The sequence below is a fragment of the Anthonomus grandis genome, chromosome 17 (genome assembly GCF_022605725.1).
Source record: "Anthonomus grandis grandis chromosome 17, icAntGran1.3, whole genome shotgun sequence".
NCBI lineage: Eukaryota > Metazoa > Arthropoda > Insecta > Coleoptera > Curculionidae > Anthonomus > Anthonomus grandis.
In genome coordinates, this window is record NC_065562.1 from 18661650 (window position 1) to 18678145 (window position 16496).

General features: G+C 33.6%; 1 protein-coding gene across 15 annotated transcripts in view; it reads right to left on the reverse strand.

Annotated features, from left to right (window-relative positions):
* The window catches only part of LOC126746168 (rho GTPase-activating protein 21), a 176908-nt gene that overhangs the window by 143790 nt on the left and 16622 nt on the right, over positions 1–16496 (reverse strand). The window lies entirely within an intron of this gene.

The window sequence follows — 16496 nt, forward strand, 5'->3', positions numbered from 1 at the left end:
ACTATGGAATGACTTCTATCGTCTGCAAAGATCATAATTACGTCAGAAAAATATAATTTCCGGATGATCCAGGGCGTTCCAGACAAGTTAGATGCGGTAGAAAGTGAAAAAATCGAATTTTTACATCGTTTTTAGGCATTTAGGCCCATATAAGTCCCAAGACCCTTTGACGCTCGCTATGGAATGACCTCTATCGTCTGCAAAGATCATGATTACACCAGAAAAGTGTCATTTCCAGACGATCCTGGACGTGCCAGAAGAACCAGAAGCGGTATAAAATTAAAAAATCGACTTTTTACCCACTTTTGGATATTTAGGTCCATCTGGATCTAAAGATCCTTTGACGATCACTAATTCCCATAGTGCAGATCTTGATCGTCTGCAAGGATCATGGTTAATCTTATACAAAACTGCAAGATACTTAAACGAATACAAGACAAATTCTAAATCCTCCACTTTCATAATCGTGTAAAAAGCAAAACCGCCAAAACCCATCAAATAATAATGACCTCACATAACCCAACTATTAAAGGTGCTAGACCTATCTAGCAGAACTATTTTAAAGGCGATAGACTTATCATTAAAGATCTCTTTAAAAACGCGACAAGAGTAATACAGAAACTGCCCAAAAATGTATCTGGGTACGGCCCTGTAATCCTTAAAATCAATGGGATAGAGAGAGATACACAATCACTTGCACAACCTGAAGTAGGAATCGCCAGAACGCAGGTGTTTTATCTCTGTTTAATAGACTGGCTAAAAAGAGGTGACAAGTCTGTGAGTGCTGGAAGTGTTTAAAATATTTTGTAAGATCCTGGGATTTTAGTCCGCGGTCAATTTTTTCATATTATTTTCTTTCTAAAAATTGACATTTTCAAAAGAAAAATAAAAAACATGGAATTTTACGTATCCTATTTAAGATGATTTCATAGATAAACAATAGAAAATTTTACCATTTAAACATGTATATCATGCGACAATAAATACGACATAGGCGCACGGACTATTAAGTGCGGCATCTGCGACACATCAAAGATTCTAATAGATCTGTGAACTGGACTTTATTCGCACCCCGTTTCACTTTTTTTTTTAATTGTCCCGAGGGCAGACGACGAAGAAAACGAATCGTGACGTGAAGGACGCTAAAATAATTTATATATATATTTATATATACGCGGATATAAACGGCCCATTTAAACGTATAATCCGGACATTTAAAAAAGCAACACGCACGCCTATATTCTTCTTCCCGGTACGGACCTTTTTGACGTAATTAATCGTTCGGGTCCTTTTTGGTAAACGGTCGCCATTAATGTGACGAATTTCTTGTGCGAAGGTCTCTCATCGCGGATAAACGATGATTATCGACCCGACTGTAGGTACATTAAACATCACTTGGGTGGCATATTTTTCAATTGTTCTTTAAAAAAAAAAACCGATTATAGGCCCTTAAAGGGACATACACGCAAATTCTGTGAATGACGATCAAGACAAGATTTTTTTTATATGACTTACGAGCGATAATTACGATCGTTATCCGTACAGGAAATCTGCGAAATTGACAAAACGCGACGGTCGTCCTAAAGTTCGCATGTGGGTGGAGAAGAGAAAGTCCACTTGGGAGTCGTAAATTTTCGTTTTTTTAATTGAATAACGTGGTTGCGGCCCTTTCAGTGCTGCGGAAAAAAATGGGGCGCCGAAATTGCCGGGTATCGATGGAATAAATCCGCGTAAAATTGATTTTTTTTCGGCCTCGAAAAGTTGTAGTAAATAATTGATGTGTGTTCCGATGGATTTATGTACGTCCCGGGGGCGTATGACGGGTCATAAATTTTATTATTTTATGGACATTGCACAAATTACAGGCTGATTTTCTTAAAATTATTCTTGCTAGATTCAAAATAATTTTTTTTCCTGTCATAAAACTTAAATTAGTTTAGTCGAGTGGCAGCCTTTATCTCGCCAATTTTTCCTCGGAAATCAGAATTTTGATATCTATTAACTTTTTGCCAAAAAAAGGCAACTTCTTTAAAAATGAAAATAACGTGGTCGAGTGGCATCTCGTTTCTTGCTAATTTTTCCTCAGAAAACGAGTGGTCAAGTCAGAATTTTGATATCTACAGCCGTTTTCTCAAAAAACGCATTTTTCTTAAAAATCAAAATAAGGTGGTAGAGTGACACTTCTTTTCTTGCTAATTTTTACTCAAAAATCGATTGGTCAAGTCAAAATTTTGATATCTATTACGATTTTCCCAAAAAACGCAATTTCTTTAAAAATGAAAATAAAGTAGTCGAGTGGCATCTCTTTTCTTGCTAATTTTTACTCAAAAATCGATTGGTCAAGTCAAAATTTTGATATCTATTACGGTTTTCCCAAAAAACGCAACTTCTTTAAAAATGAAAATAACGTGGTCAAGCAACACCTCTTTTCTTGCTAATTTTTACTCAAAAATCGATTGGTCAAGTCAAAATTTTGATATCTATTACGGTTTTCCCAAAAAACGCAACTTCTTTAAAAATGAAAATAACGTGGTCGAGTGGCATCTCGTTTCTTGCTAATTTTTCCTCACAAATCGATTGGTCAAGTCAAAATTTTGATATCTATTACGGTTTTCCCAAAACACACCACTTCTTTAAAAATGAAAATAACGTGGTCAAGCAACACCTCTTTTCTTGCTAATTTTTACTCAAAAATCGATTGGTCAAGTCAAAATTTTGATATCTATTACGGTTTTCACAAAAAACGCAACTTCTTTAAAAATGAAAATAAAATGGTCGAGTGGCATCTCGTTTCTTGCTAATTTTTACTCAAAAATCGATTGGTCGAGTCAAAATTTTGATATCTACTACGGTTTTCCCAAAAAACGCAACTTCTTTAAAAATGAAAATAAAATGGTCGAGTGGCATCTCGTTTCTTGCTAATTTTTACTCAAAAATCGATTGGTCAAGTCAAAATTTTGATATCTATTACGGTTTTCCCAAAAAAACGCAACTTCTTTAAAAATGAAAATAACGTGGTCAAGCAACACCTCTTTTTTTGCTAATTTTTACTCAAAAATCGATTGGTCAAGTCAAAATTTTGATATCTATTACGGTTTTCCCAAAAAACGCAACTTCTTTAAAAATGAAAATAAAGTAGTCGAGTGGCATCTCGTTTCTTGCTAATTTTTACTCAAAAATCGATTGGTCGAGTCAAAATGTTGATATCTATTACGGTTTTCCCAAAAAAACGCCACTTCTTTAAAAATGAAAATAAAGTAGTCGAGTGGCATTTCTTTTCTTGCTAATTTTTACTCAAAAATCGATTGGTCAAGTCAGAATTTTGATATCTACTACGGTTTTCCCAAAAAACGCAACTTCTTTAAAAATGAAAATAAAGTAGTCGAGTGGCATCTCGTTTCTTGCTAATTTTTACTCAAAAATCAATTAGTCGAGTCAAAATTGTGATATCTATTACTGTTTTCTTAAAAGACGCAAAACAAATAAAAAATGGTTCAACTGCCTGGAAAAGGTTGAAGAGTTACTCATCAGAGTGCCTGGAATTTATCACCTATTTAACTACTTAAAAAATCTGGTAAGAAGTTCAAATATGCCCCTGATTTTTCAGCACTCTGAGTAACTTTGATATTTTTTCCGGGCAATTTAACCAGTTTTATTTTAATTTCAACTTTTTTCCAAAAAATGGCAAAATTAAAAAAAAAAAAAATTCAAACGTTTTCAAAAAATTCCTTTAAAATGTATCCAGGCAACAAAAAAAAATTGTCAACTGTCTGGAAAAAATTTAATCAGAAGGGAAAATTTGCAATTTTTAAGAAATTTTTCAGAGCAGTGAAGAGTGGTAAATTTTAGGTGCAAATTGTCAACATTTTCCAGGCATTTTTTCAGTGCAAAATTGTTTTAATCAATTGCCTGGAAAAAACAACAAATTATTATGATCTCAAAAAAACGGATTTTTTTAAATTTTTCTTGTTTCTTCTAGGCAATTTAGGCCAAAAATAGTCAACTGCCTGGGAAAAATTCACAAAAACACCATTCAAGTAAAGAGAGAATATATGCTTAGATTCCTATACGAATTCTTATTGTTCCTAGTTTTTTATTGTTTTTCCAGACCGTTGAGGTAACCAATTGCTTCTTCCAGGCAATTGGGGGAAAAACAGTGAGTGAAACTGCCTGAAAAAAATTCCAAAAAATTAAAGCAATCACATGACAGATTTTTTTATAAGCAATTTAAGAAAAATATTTCTATTTTCTTGTCGTTTCAGGCAGTTGGGTAATCAATTGATTTTTCCAGGCAATTGAAAACGTTAAAAAAAGGTTCAATTGCCTAGAAAAATTACCTTGTATATACCTCTAGAGCTACTGGAAAAAATTTGTTAATTTTTTTCCAAGCAGTTGGTCTAATTGATTTATTTTTTTAAGCAGTTAAAAATAAAACAGCTTAACTGCCTGGAAAAAAATTGACAATTGACAATTGATGTTGTTTTTGATTAATTTATTAAGACATTTAGAACATAAATTCTTATCAATTCTCTGTAAAAACATATTGAAAAATGACCCCTAGTGCCTAGAAGTTATACGTTTTAAGACCACTGGAATGGCTCTCCCGCTAGAGTTTCTAGGGCTACTCTATCTTGCCATGCTAATTTAAATTAAAATTTAAATGAAATGCAGAGCAACCTAACTAAAAGTAGGTACTGGAAATTATTTATAATTAACTATATCGTGCAAAAAAAATAACATTTTAAACTATTTTCAACGAATTATTGATGATAGATTGGAGAATAAACAGAAGTTTTTAATGGCCAAAAATAAAAGAATTAATTAAAATTAAGGTTTTTAATTTCTGCTTAAAAGTTGCTATAGAGGAGAGTGATTTTACTGCAGGTGGTAATGAATTGTACATTGTTGGCCCATTATAGCTAAAAGAGCCTTGAAAGCATAACTTAATTGGACATGACGATCAATTTTTTATAAATAAATTATTGACCAAAGAAACTTTAAAAATTCATAGAAATTAAAAATCAAGTCCAATTTGCATGAAAATTGCGTGAGTTATAGCCGAATCTTTTATGAATCAAGCAAAAAAAAAGTAAGTCAATTGGTCCAGTAGTTTTTGAGAAATAATTTTTTTTACAATGGCGCCTGTGCAAAAAATAAATATTTCATTAAAAATGTAAATCAAGTCCAATTTACATGGAAATTATATGGTTTATGTAACGAATCAAATAAAAAAGGCTGCAAGTCAATTGGTCTTAAGAAATATTTTTTTAGCAGAGTATAAATTACGCTAAAAGCATAACTTCATTGAACACGACGATCAATTTTTTACAAATAAATTATTGACCAAAGAAACTTTAAAAATTCATAGAAATTAAAAATCAAGTCCAATTTGCATGAAAATTGCGTGAGTTATAGCAGCATCTTTTATGAATCAAGCAAAAAAAAAAGTAAGTCAATTGGTCCAGTAGTTTTTGAGAAATAATTTTTTTAACAATGGCGCCTGTGCAAAAAATAACAATTTCATTAAAAATGTAAATCAAGTCCAATTTACATGGAAATTATATGGTTTATGTAACGAATCAAATAAAAAAGGCTGCAAGTCAATTGGTCTTAAGAAATATTTTTTTAGCAGAGTATAAATTACGCTAAAAGCATAACTTCATTGAGCACGACGATCAATTTTTTACAAATAAATTATTGACCAAAGAAACTTTAAAAATTCATAGAAATTAAAAATCAAGTCCAATTTGCATGAAAATTGCGTGAGTTATAGCAGCATCTTTTATGAATCAAGCAAAAAAAAAAGTAAGTCAATTGGTCCAGTAGTTTTTGAGAAATAATTTTTTTTACAATGGCGCCTGTGCAAAAAATAAATATTTCATTAAAAATGTAAATCAAGTCCAATTTACATGGAAATTATATGGTTTATGTAACGAATCAAATAAAAAAGGCTGCAAGTCAATTGGTCTTAAGAAATATTTTTTTAGCAGAGTATAAATTACGCTAAAAGCATAACTTCATTGAACACGACGATCAATTTTTTACAAATAAATTATTGACCAAAGAAACTTTAAAAATTCATAGAAATTAAAAATCAAGTCCAATTTGCATGAAAATTGCGTGAGTTATAGCAGCATCTTTTATGAATCAAGCAAAAAAAAAAGTAAGTCAATTGGTCCAGTAGTTTTTGAGAAATAATTTTTTTAACAATGGCGCCTGTGCAAAAAATAACAATTTCATTAAAAATGTAAATCAAGTCCAATTTACATGGAAATTATATGGTTTATGTAACGAATCAAATAAAAAAGGCTGTAAGTTAATTGGTCTTAAGAAATATTTTTTTAGCAAAGTATAAATTACGCTAAAAGCATAACTTCATTGAACACGACGATCAATTTTATATTTAAAATAAATGAGGGACCAGAAAAACTTTAAAAATTCATAGAAATTAAAAATCAAGTCCAATTTGCATGAAAATTGCGTGAGTTATAGCAGCATCTTTTATGAATCAAGCAAAAAAAAAAGTAAGTCAATTGGTCCAGTAGTTTTTGAGAAATAATTTTTTTTACAATAGCGCCTGTGCAAAAAATAAATATTTCATTAAAAATGTAAATCAAGTCCAATTTACATGGAAATTATATGGTTTATGTAACGAATCAAATAAAAAAGGCTGCAAGTCAATTGGTCTTAAGAAATATTTTTTTAGCAGAGTATAAATTACGCTAAAAGCATAACTTCATTGAGCACGACGATCAATTTTTTACAAATAAATTATTGACCAAAGAAACTTTAAAAATTCATAGAAATTAAAAATCAAGTCCAATTCACATGAAAATTGCGTGAGTTATAGCCGAATCTTTTATGAATCAAGCAAAAAAAAAAGTAAGTCAATTGGTCCAGTAGTTTTTAGGAAACAATTTTTTTACAATGGCGCCTGTGCAAAAAATTAATATTTCATTAAAAATGTAAATCACGTCCAATTTACATGGAAATTATATGGTTTATGTAAAGAATCAAATAAAGAAGGCTGCAAGTCAATTGGTCTTAAGAAATATTTTTTTTAACAGAGTATAAATTACGCTAAAAGCATAACTTAATTGAAAACGACGATCACTTTTATATTTAAAATAAATGAGGGACCAGAAAAACTTTAAAAATTCATAGAAATTAAAAATCAAGTCCAATTCACATGAAAATTGCGTGAGTTATAGCCGAATCTTTTATGAATCAAGCAAAAAAAAAAGTAAGTCAATTGGTCCAGTAGTTTTTGAGAAATAATTTTTTTTACAATGGCGCCTGTGCAAAAAATAAATATTTCATTTTTTGATTTCATAGTAGCAAAATATGCAATTCAATAACCACTTGGCGAGTTTATCATACTGTCAGATTTGTTTTCATATGCTCATAGGATTTCTTGCAAAAAATAAGACAAAATATGCTACAATTTGTAAAAGAAAAGGGCGAAGCGTAATTTCATAATAGATAGGCAAAAAATTAATATAGGATAGAACTAACGATTATGGTATTATACGTTGCTTTAAATGTAGTAAATATGGTCATGTTATGAAAGATTGCACTAGTACAATGGTTTAACCAAAATGTTCTGGTAACCGTGGTATTAAAGATTGCTTGGAAGGTAAACCTAAGTGTATTAATTGTGTTAACGCACATCAAAAATATGGTTTGAATCAATATAGTTTTATTAATAAATGGTGGAACCCAAAAATTTTGCTATTATCTGAAACTCATGTGTCTTTTGTAGAAGAAATGTGTGAATTGGAGGTGGATGGGTATCATTTAGAACAATGTACCACAAATAATAGACGAACAGGCGGTGTAATGATATCAAATATAAGCGAGTAACATTAGAGTGTGTGTGGAGGAGTATGTATGGAATTTTTAGTGTAGAAATATTTCTTAATAGATCTAAATATCATTATAGTGTATTGTATTATTACCGTAATTTCTGTTTTTATTAATAATTTTAATCACTCTCTCTCTCTAGATTTTTTTCGAATGTCGCCATTGTGCATTACGTCCCAATGAACCCCGTATTGTAAAATAAATCGCAGAAACCTGTTGAGATTACAGGAACCTAATGTATATACTGCGGGCGATCATTAAGATTTTCGTTAAGATTAGCGCCCGGTAAGTGATTATCGCATCGTGTTTTTATCGCGGCCATTCATCAGTGTGTTTTTATTTTGACTTTTGACCTTTCGCGGGACCCCCATGTATTACGTACTTAATCCGCGATTTCTTTCTTAACTTTATGGCTTTGGTGCATCTAAGTTTCATTCGTACCACAATTGGGAATTTTTATTGAAATGTTGCGCTAATTTAGGCAAGGGTGGCCTTGAACTATTATCCCACTTCTGATGTATGGAGGGGGCTACGCCCAAAAGACCTCGACCTTTCAAAAGTAATAAGGCAAATGGTTTTGGCTCGTAAATACACAGACAAAAAAAAATGCGCCCTTCATTTTTTTCCCTCAAGGGAAATTATTGGGAGGAGCGTTTCGTGTTTGCGTGACCGCCGAAGTTTCGCACGCTTTTATCGATATTTTCGCCCCACATTCCGCATATTGTCAGCACATGTTCTGACGCCCATACTAATAAAATAAACCGCGTTCTACTCTTCTTGTTTTATTTAACCGATATAAAAATAAACGAGCGGTTTAATTGTTATAATTTTCTGATTAAAAGTTTTATCGATGTTTGATTAGCGGGGGCCGAACGGGACTAAATAAAACAATCTTTATGGATCTAGAGAAATTGTTTATTTGGCGGGAGGAATTTTAAATGTACCTTCAGCGCCATCTCTTGTTAAGTTTCATGTATGTTAATTAATTAACGAGCCGGCCATCGCCATATAAAACAATGGCCGGTACCACATATTTATTATATGTAGTACCGTCGATTGTATTGCTATTGAGAACCAGTTAAGAACTTCCCAGACGGTAATTTAAATGTAAATTGAGATACGATCGACGACGTGACATTTTAGGGCTTGGAACGCACACACACACTCACGAGATCTTTTCTTCGCCTTAATTAATATTTCAATTAGTTACGGGTCGCAGTTTTAATTGGAAAATTTCAGTTTTTAATTGTCGTGGCTTATCTAGCTTATCTATTGCTTATTATGAGTTTAAATAAGGAATTTTTGGAATTTCAGTGAAGTTTTAAGAAACTAACTGTTATTTTTTTTTTACAGGAAAAATACCAAAATTGGGACCTGGCTAAAAAAGTTACATTTTTTGAAGAGACAGCGATGGATATCAAAGGCAAATTTAACTTTTTTTCTCGCTTCCTAATCGATATTTTATTTCCAGGACAATATCGGACAAAAATTATGTCTAAATTCATTTAAAATTCAGGGGTGTATTCGAAAAAAAAACGATCGGCCCCGTCGATTTTTATTTCAAGTTGCGCATTTTTGTACGTGAAGTTTGTATATACAGGGTTACTCACAAATAAATTACGACCATCAACTTCATTTTTTCAAATGAAAGCACCTTTTTTTTTTAATTTCATCTTAGAATTTCGCGTGGAATTCTACGTATGTTTCATGCACCCTATACCTAAAGTCAATAGTTATTGAAAAAAAGACGATTCATGTAACAAATAAAAAAAGTTAAATGTTCAAAATGGTTGCCATTCACGGCTTGACAAGGCGATCAATAAAGTCTCGTTGCACATTTTCAATCATTTCCAGAGTTATGGCGCGCACTTCTCTGCGAATTCTCTCTTTCAAGTCGTCTAGATGATTTGGCCTATTAACAAATACCTTCGACTTGAGGTATCCCCACAAAAAAAAGTCCATTGGTGTAAGGTCAGGCGACCTAGCAGGCCAATCGGTGGATAGGAAGGAGAGGACCCATGTATATCTCATCTCAAATATTGCCAAAAAAGAACAACGACAGGAATAATGTAATAGAGTAAGTATTTCTTTTCTTCATATGCTTTGAAGATATTGTTCGAAATAAAAGTCTTTGAAAAGTTTTTTTCAATATTTTGGACGTGAGAATTTTGCTTTTTCCAAGGAATTTTGTCCGGAATAAAATTTTTAAGGATTTAGGCGCTTTTTGGAATTAATTAGTTTATTAATTTAATCGGTAACAAAAATCTGATTTTTCTTTCAAAATTTGATCAATTTTCTTAAAACGTTAATAACTGCCAGGCAATAGGGGTAACTTTTCAATATTTTGTTACAGGCAGTTGACACAAATTTGTTTTTTAATTTTTTCTACATTTTGTAATTCTCTTGAGGTTTTTAATTTAAAGTTAATAAAAAAACAACCTCAATTCTCAATTTTTTCTAGGCTAATTTTTTATTTTTAACTACTTAAAAGAAGAAAACAATTAGGCCAGCTGCTTGGCAAAAAAATTCCAGTAACTCTAGAAGTATCTAGGCACACAGATCCCAAACTCTCCTGGCACGATCATGCAGACACCAGAATGAAGAAGGCCACCTGCGCGCTATGAGCCTGCAGGCGGGTTTTCGGCAATACCTTGGGTCTGTCTCCTAAGATCCCCCACTGGATCTACTCGCGCATTGTGAGACCTCTCCTCACATACGGGGCTATCGTTTGGTGGCCATGTACGGAGAAAGCGAAAATTCGTGCTCAACTAGACAGAGTCGTCTCAGCATAACGGGTTCCATGCGGACGGCGCCAACTAGAGCGCTCGAGGCTCTGCTGAGTCTTCCGCCTCTGGACCTCGTTGTGCAATTCGAGGCAATGAGGACTGCGTACAAGCTATACGTCTTCGGCGAACTACGTGCTGGCGAGACCGGTCACGCAACAATTTGGTCACGGGCCATACAGGAATGTCCTCTCCTTCTGCATCTCCATACTATCGGTATTGCGGACAACCCGGAATGCCGATGGTGCTGTGAGGAGGATGAAATCGTTGACCACGCGCGCCAGGTTCAAATACTTGGGTAACACTTTCAGTGACTTTAAGTCCTTCAGACCAGAGAGCCTTATCGGTTTCTCTAAGGCCGTTGGGCTCTGGTAACACCCGGTGGGGCATGACGGGTCCATTAGGAGACCTATATGCATAACTGCCTTGGCAGCCCACTGTTTCGACAAATCAATTCGATATAGGCACACATGGTAATTTTCCAATTTTTCCAGGCAATTGAACTTTTTTTGAACGTTTTCAATTGCCTGGAAAAATCAATTGATTACCCTGAAATGACAAGAAAATATGAATATTTTTCCTAAACTGCTTATAAATAAATCTGGCAAGTGATTACTTTAATTTTTTGAAATAATTTTTTTTCACTCACTGTTTTTCCCTCAACTGCCTGGAAAAACAATATAAAACTAGGGAAGAGTAGGAACAATAAGAAATCTAAGCATAGGTCCTTTCCGTGTTTTTGTGCATTTTTTCCCAGGCAGTTGAACTATTTTTTGCCTCGATTGCCTAGAAGAAACAATCGATTACGTCAACTGCCTAGAAAGAAGCAAAAACATTTCCATTTTTTTGAGATTCTTGTCCAGTCATTGAAGAGGTGATAAGCACCGCATCCAAGCACTCTTAGAAGAATAATTTTTCCAGGCAGTTGATTGAAACAATTTTGCGCTGAAAAAATGCCTGGAAAATTTTTCACCACTATTCACTACTCTGTGAAAAGTTGACTAAAAATGGCAAATGTTCCCAATTCTTTTTGAAATTTGTTACTAAAGTGACTATAAATTTTAGGCAAATTTATTTAATTTTGTCCATGCAGTTTTTTTTTGAGTTGCCTGGATAAAATTTAAAGGCACGAAAGTTTTGCTATTTTTTAGGATCAATTTTAAATCAAAAGGACAACTGCCTGGAAAAAAATAATCAGTGTGCCTGGAAGTTCTTGTACTTCAACTTTCAGAATAATTTTTAATTTTTCCAGAATATTCTCTTAAAAAAATATGAAAATTTGCAAATTTTTAGGGAGCTTTTTAGAGTAGTGCAGAGTGGTAAATTTAGGCATTTTTTTTCTTTTAATTTTCAACTACCTAGGAGAAATACAAAATTATGTCAATTTTTTAGGATTATTATCAAATTCTTACCAATAGTTAAAGAGGTTATAACTTCCAGGCACTCGGATGAGTAACTTTACAACTTTTTCCAGGCACTTGAGCCATTGCGTTTTTTAAAAAAACTGCTGTAGATATCCAAATTTTGACTTTACCATTATTTTCACATTTAAAGAAGTTGCGTTTTTTTTTTAAAAATCAAAATTTTGACATCTCCAAATGGTCCTAGAGCAAAAATTGCACTCAGTCATCTGACTTTTTTGACGTTTCCTTGTAAGTAAAATTATAGTCCCGGCTTTATAACCTCGACGGTCCAAAAATCCTTGCTTGCACATAACTTGAAAACTCTTTGTCCAAATTGTGTCATGAAATTTCATATAGAATCCAAAAAATATAATGGTACACAGTAAAATTGGCAACACTGCTGACGTGATTCAGTCCTCACCACCTCCGCGAGGACCATTACAATAAGAATTCCCATATAATCGAAAATCCACAGTTTTATTCCTTCCGGGCCTCGTAAACAAACAAAACGATAAAATCACATTTATTATCGGTAATAAAGCAAAATTACACGGCGAAATAACTTAGACACACTGACCTGATGAGACCCGAAAGGTCGAAACTGGAGCGAAACTCCCTTTTGCACCAGTGACGTCACAGCACACACGTCTTAATGGGCCAGTGACGCAACTGGACATTTTCCAAGGGATTTTGTTCTAGTCGTCAGTTACGGTTTTTATGGTGAAAAGTCACCCTGTATAATAAAAATCATTACGCAATATACAGGATTCTACAGGGGTAAGGTGAAAATTTAGAAAAAAAATTTGACGATTTACTTAAAAATGTTGAATCCGGTGTCAATTTTTTTTAAATTTTAATGACAGACGGTTAGTTTTTACTTATGGAACACCCTGTATATGACTTGAATTTGATTATTCATTTTTTATAAATGAAATTTTAACATTTAAAAGTGTTTAAGTTTTCAGCAATTCAAAGTCAGATCCGCACTAAGGAAAAATTCCTGATGATGGTTATTGATGCGTTGAAACGTTGGGAAACAGATCAATGAGATACAACATTTTAAAGCGAATAAAAAATGCTTTTAAAAATGAGTAATAAAAAACGCAGGTCCGTATTTAAAAAAATGAAGTTGATAGCCGTTGCCATGATACCAAACGTCATAAAAAAAAATTAAAGAGCACGAAAAATTATAAAACTTTGTAATTAATAGTAAGTTTCTAAAACCAATAGTTTTGGAAATAATAATTAAAGTAAAATTTGGCGTTTTTTTTTATAAATCACCCTGTAATTCACCAAATAATTAACATTGTCCAACGCTGTAAAAGGATTTAGAATAAGCATCAAAATTGAAAACTTTTTTCTAATTTAACCACCCTCGTATCTTTTATAGTTTTTTTTTAAAATTACTTTTCACCTAACCCCTGTAGAGACATGGACAATAAATATATGGGGAAAGAGCGAGTACAAGGACCAAAGGCGCCTTCACCAATAAATCAAGAAACTAGCCTCCTTATAAACCCCGATAATAGATGGCGTCAGTGGTAGTATATGTACGCGCGTAAAAAAAGGATGTAAGCAATTAGCGTGCCTACCCAAGCGCGAAGACTTACTACCAAAACAGGTCTTAACGGTTATAATGAGAAAAAATGTTTATTTTTCACACCATATACGACGAAAAAACACACAACAGGGGGTGCAACAACATTGTCTCACGAGGGTGGTAACAATGACGTGAAAGAATCGCCGTTATTATGACGTCATAATGGGCCGATTTCGGGGTGGGAATAAATAAAAATAGTTTGAGCACAACCGTTATAGTTGTTAAAAGGTCATTTGTCCGGCTAAATATGGAAATTTATGTCCACTGTACCATAAAACGCGCATAGAAGACCCATATTATAAACATGACAAATGCACGTACACGCGGTCGATGCGGTATCGGTTGAATTCTGTTGGGTGGGTCACGTCCCAAAACAAATGCATATAGGTAGGTACCCGCTCGCTTGATTTACCGGCAGCATCTAATTACCACTTCATGACCGAAATTTTAATTTTAATATTAATCTGTTAGAGCCACGTTCTTAAATTCACTTGAAACTTTCACCAGATACTTCCAAAGAAAAAAATGGTGGGATATAGGCAACTAGCTTCACTTGCCTAGAATGACAAATGAAGCTAGTTATAATAGCTGGTTTGAAGACAGAGGATCTTGAATGGATTTTTTTCAGTAGACGATAGATGACGTGGCAAAGAATAGGGAGGAAATAGTCCATACTTGCAGTGGAGTCCTAGGTTAAGGTACAACATGTAGCATAAAATTGCCGACATGGTTTGGATACAGCAGTGTCCATCATCAGGAAAAACAAATTTCTCTTTGTACAAATAAATTTTATTTTCATTGTCTTTGACTTTCGAAAATTTTAACTTAACCTCATTTTTTTTAAAAGAAATCTGCTTTAAAATTATTTATGATATACACCTCGTATATCAATTAAATAAGTCATTAATTATCATAATAGTACGCAATTGGTCAAAGGAAGAATGTTAAAAGATATTAAATATTTAAATTGTCAGAAAATAATTTGGTACGCCATTGAACTCACACGGCTATCGCTATGGCAACGTCTACGTGTCACGCAATATCGAGGCAGCGGAGGCGGGGCCACCATGGGCGTCCCTGTAATTAAATATTCCTATATATTTATTAATCGGAGATATTGTTGTTGGGTCAGCGTGGTAAGTGCACTGCAAAGTGAGGCAATTCACGAAGCATCATGACGTGCGATAAATTGTGGTTATAATCAATATTACCAGTGAAAATATCACGTTTTTCTCTTGGTTAATTAATTTATAACTGTACAATGTTATGTGCAATTAGAGACGTGACATACAGGCCAATAATTGAAAATTAATTAACTATTTTAAAAACCAGAATCAGAGGCGTACCTAGATCGCACAACAAGACTCCTCTTGTGTGTCACTTCATAAAAATAAAAGCCCGTAAATGCGCCCATTATAATAAAATAAAAGTGCGTGGGCGTTATTAACCAGACCTGGTGGTGATCCTTATCGGTACCATTGTGCCTGGTCAGGCACACGCGAGACGAACCGCGTGGGTCCTACTCTTTATTATAATACGCGAGAAAGTGTGGATTAATTAGCCCGGACGCCATTTTGAAAATTTGCTTTAGGGCCACGCCCTTAATTTAAAGAAAAAAAACCGTTAGGGGGGACGAGGGGGGTAAAGCGTGGGTCCGCACAAAGACCTCTCGCGATTTTAATTTTGCCGCTTCTTTTGGTTCGTAAGATGGTAACTGCACACGCCTGCCCACCTTGCCGCCTATATTTTGCCAATTCGAGTCTGAACTTTTATGACTGCAGTGGCATATATGATAATATACACATATATGGCACAAGAAATCGGAATTTTCATGGAAATTATTGGCATATTGGCAACGGCGCAGAATGTTCCAGAATAATTACGTCATTAGGCTTATTAGTTTTCTAAGAAGTCATAGGCGTCACTGTAATAAATCAATAGATCTTCTTCCAGGCACTTAAGGTCCCCCAGGGATTTCATCCAAGATGAAGGTAAAGAGATTTTAACTGCCTGGAAAACATGAGGTATATCAAACGCTTTTTTATATCTAGGGACGCATACGACTCCCCAATATAACTTTCCAAATTTTGCCCATATTTCAGACAATTTTGTTATTTTTTTTTTAATTCCAGGCAGTTGAGTCCATGGTAATTTATTTCGTAAGTCCAGGCAGTTGAGCCATGGATACATTTTACTAAAATTGAATTTTTAATTGCCTGAAAGTAATTGCTCATTTCTCCCAGGCAGTTGAAAGTGGTTTCCAGTCCTCTAAAGTAACTTTCTCCCATTTTCAGACAGTTAAAATTAAAATTCCAACTGCCTGAAAGTAATTTCTTATTTTTTCCAGGCAGTTGAGGTCGTTTCTTGTTTCGTCCAGGCATTTCAGCTGCGTGGAAAAATTGATAAACTGGAAAAGAGATATTAACTGCCTGAAAAAAATTAGGGCTATTAAACACTTAATACAGTTTTTTTATGTCTATAGGGACGCGTATAAATGCCCAGTAGTAGAAAATCTATTTGGCAGTATAAGCATTTATGTCAAATTTTGAGATAAATTTAAAAGAATTGCAGGCAGTTGAGTCTTGAATAAATTTTAGTGAAATTTAATTTGGCTTCCTGGAAGTAATTTCTCGTTTCTTCCAGGCAGTTGGACGTCTTTCTCTTTTTTTTTTAAGGTTCTATGGTAATTTTTTCGCCTATTTCCAGACAGTTAAAATTGAATTTCCAACTGCCTGGAAGTGATTTCTTATTTCCACCAAACAGTTTAAATAGTCTGGACTAATTAAAAAATAAAATATGAACATACAAACTTTTCATAGGAACATCTTATTCCAATAACAGGGTTAA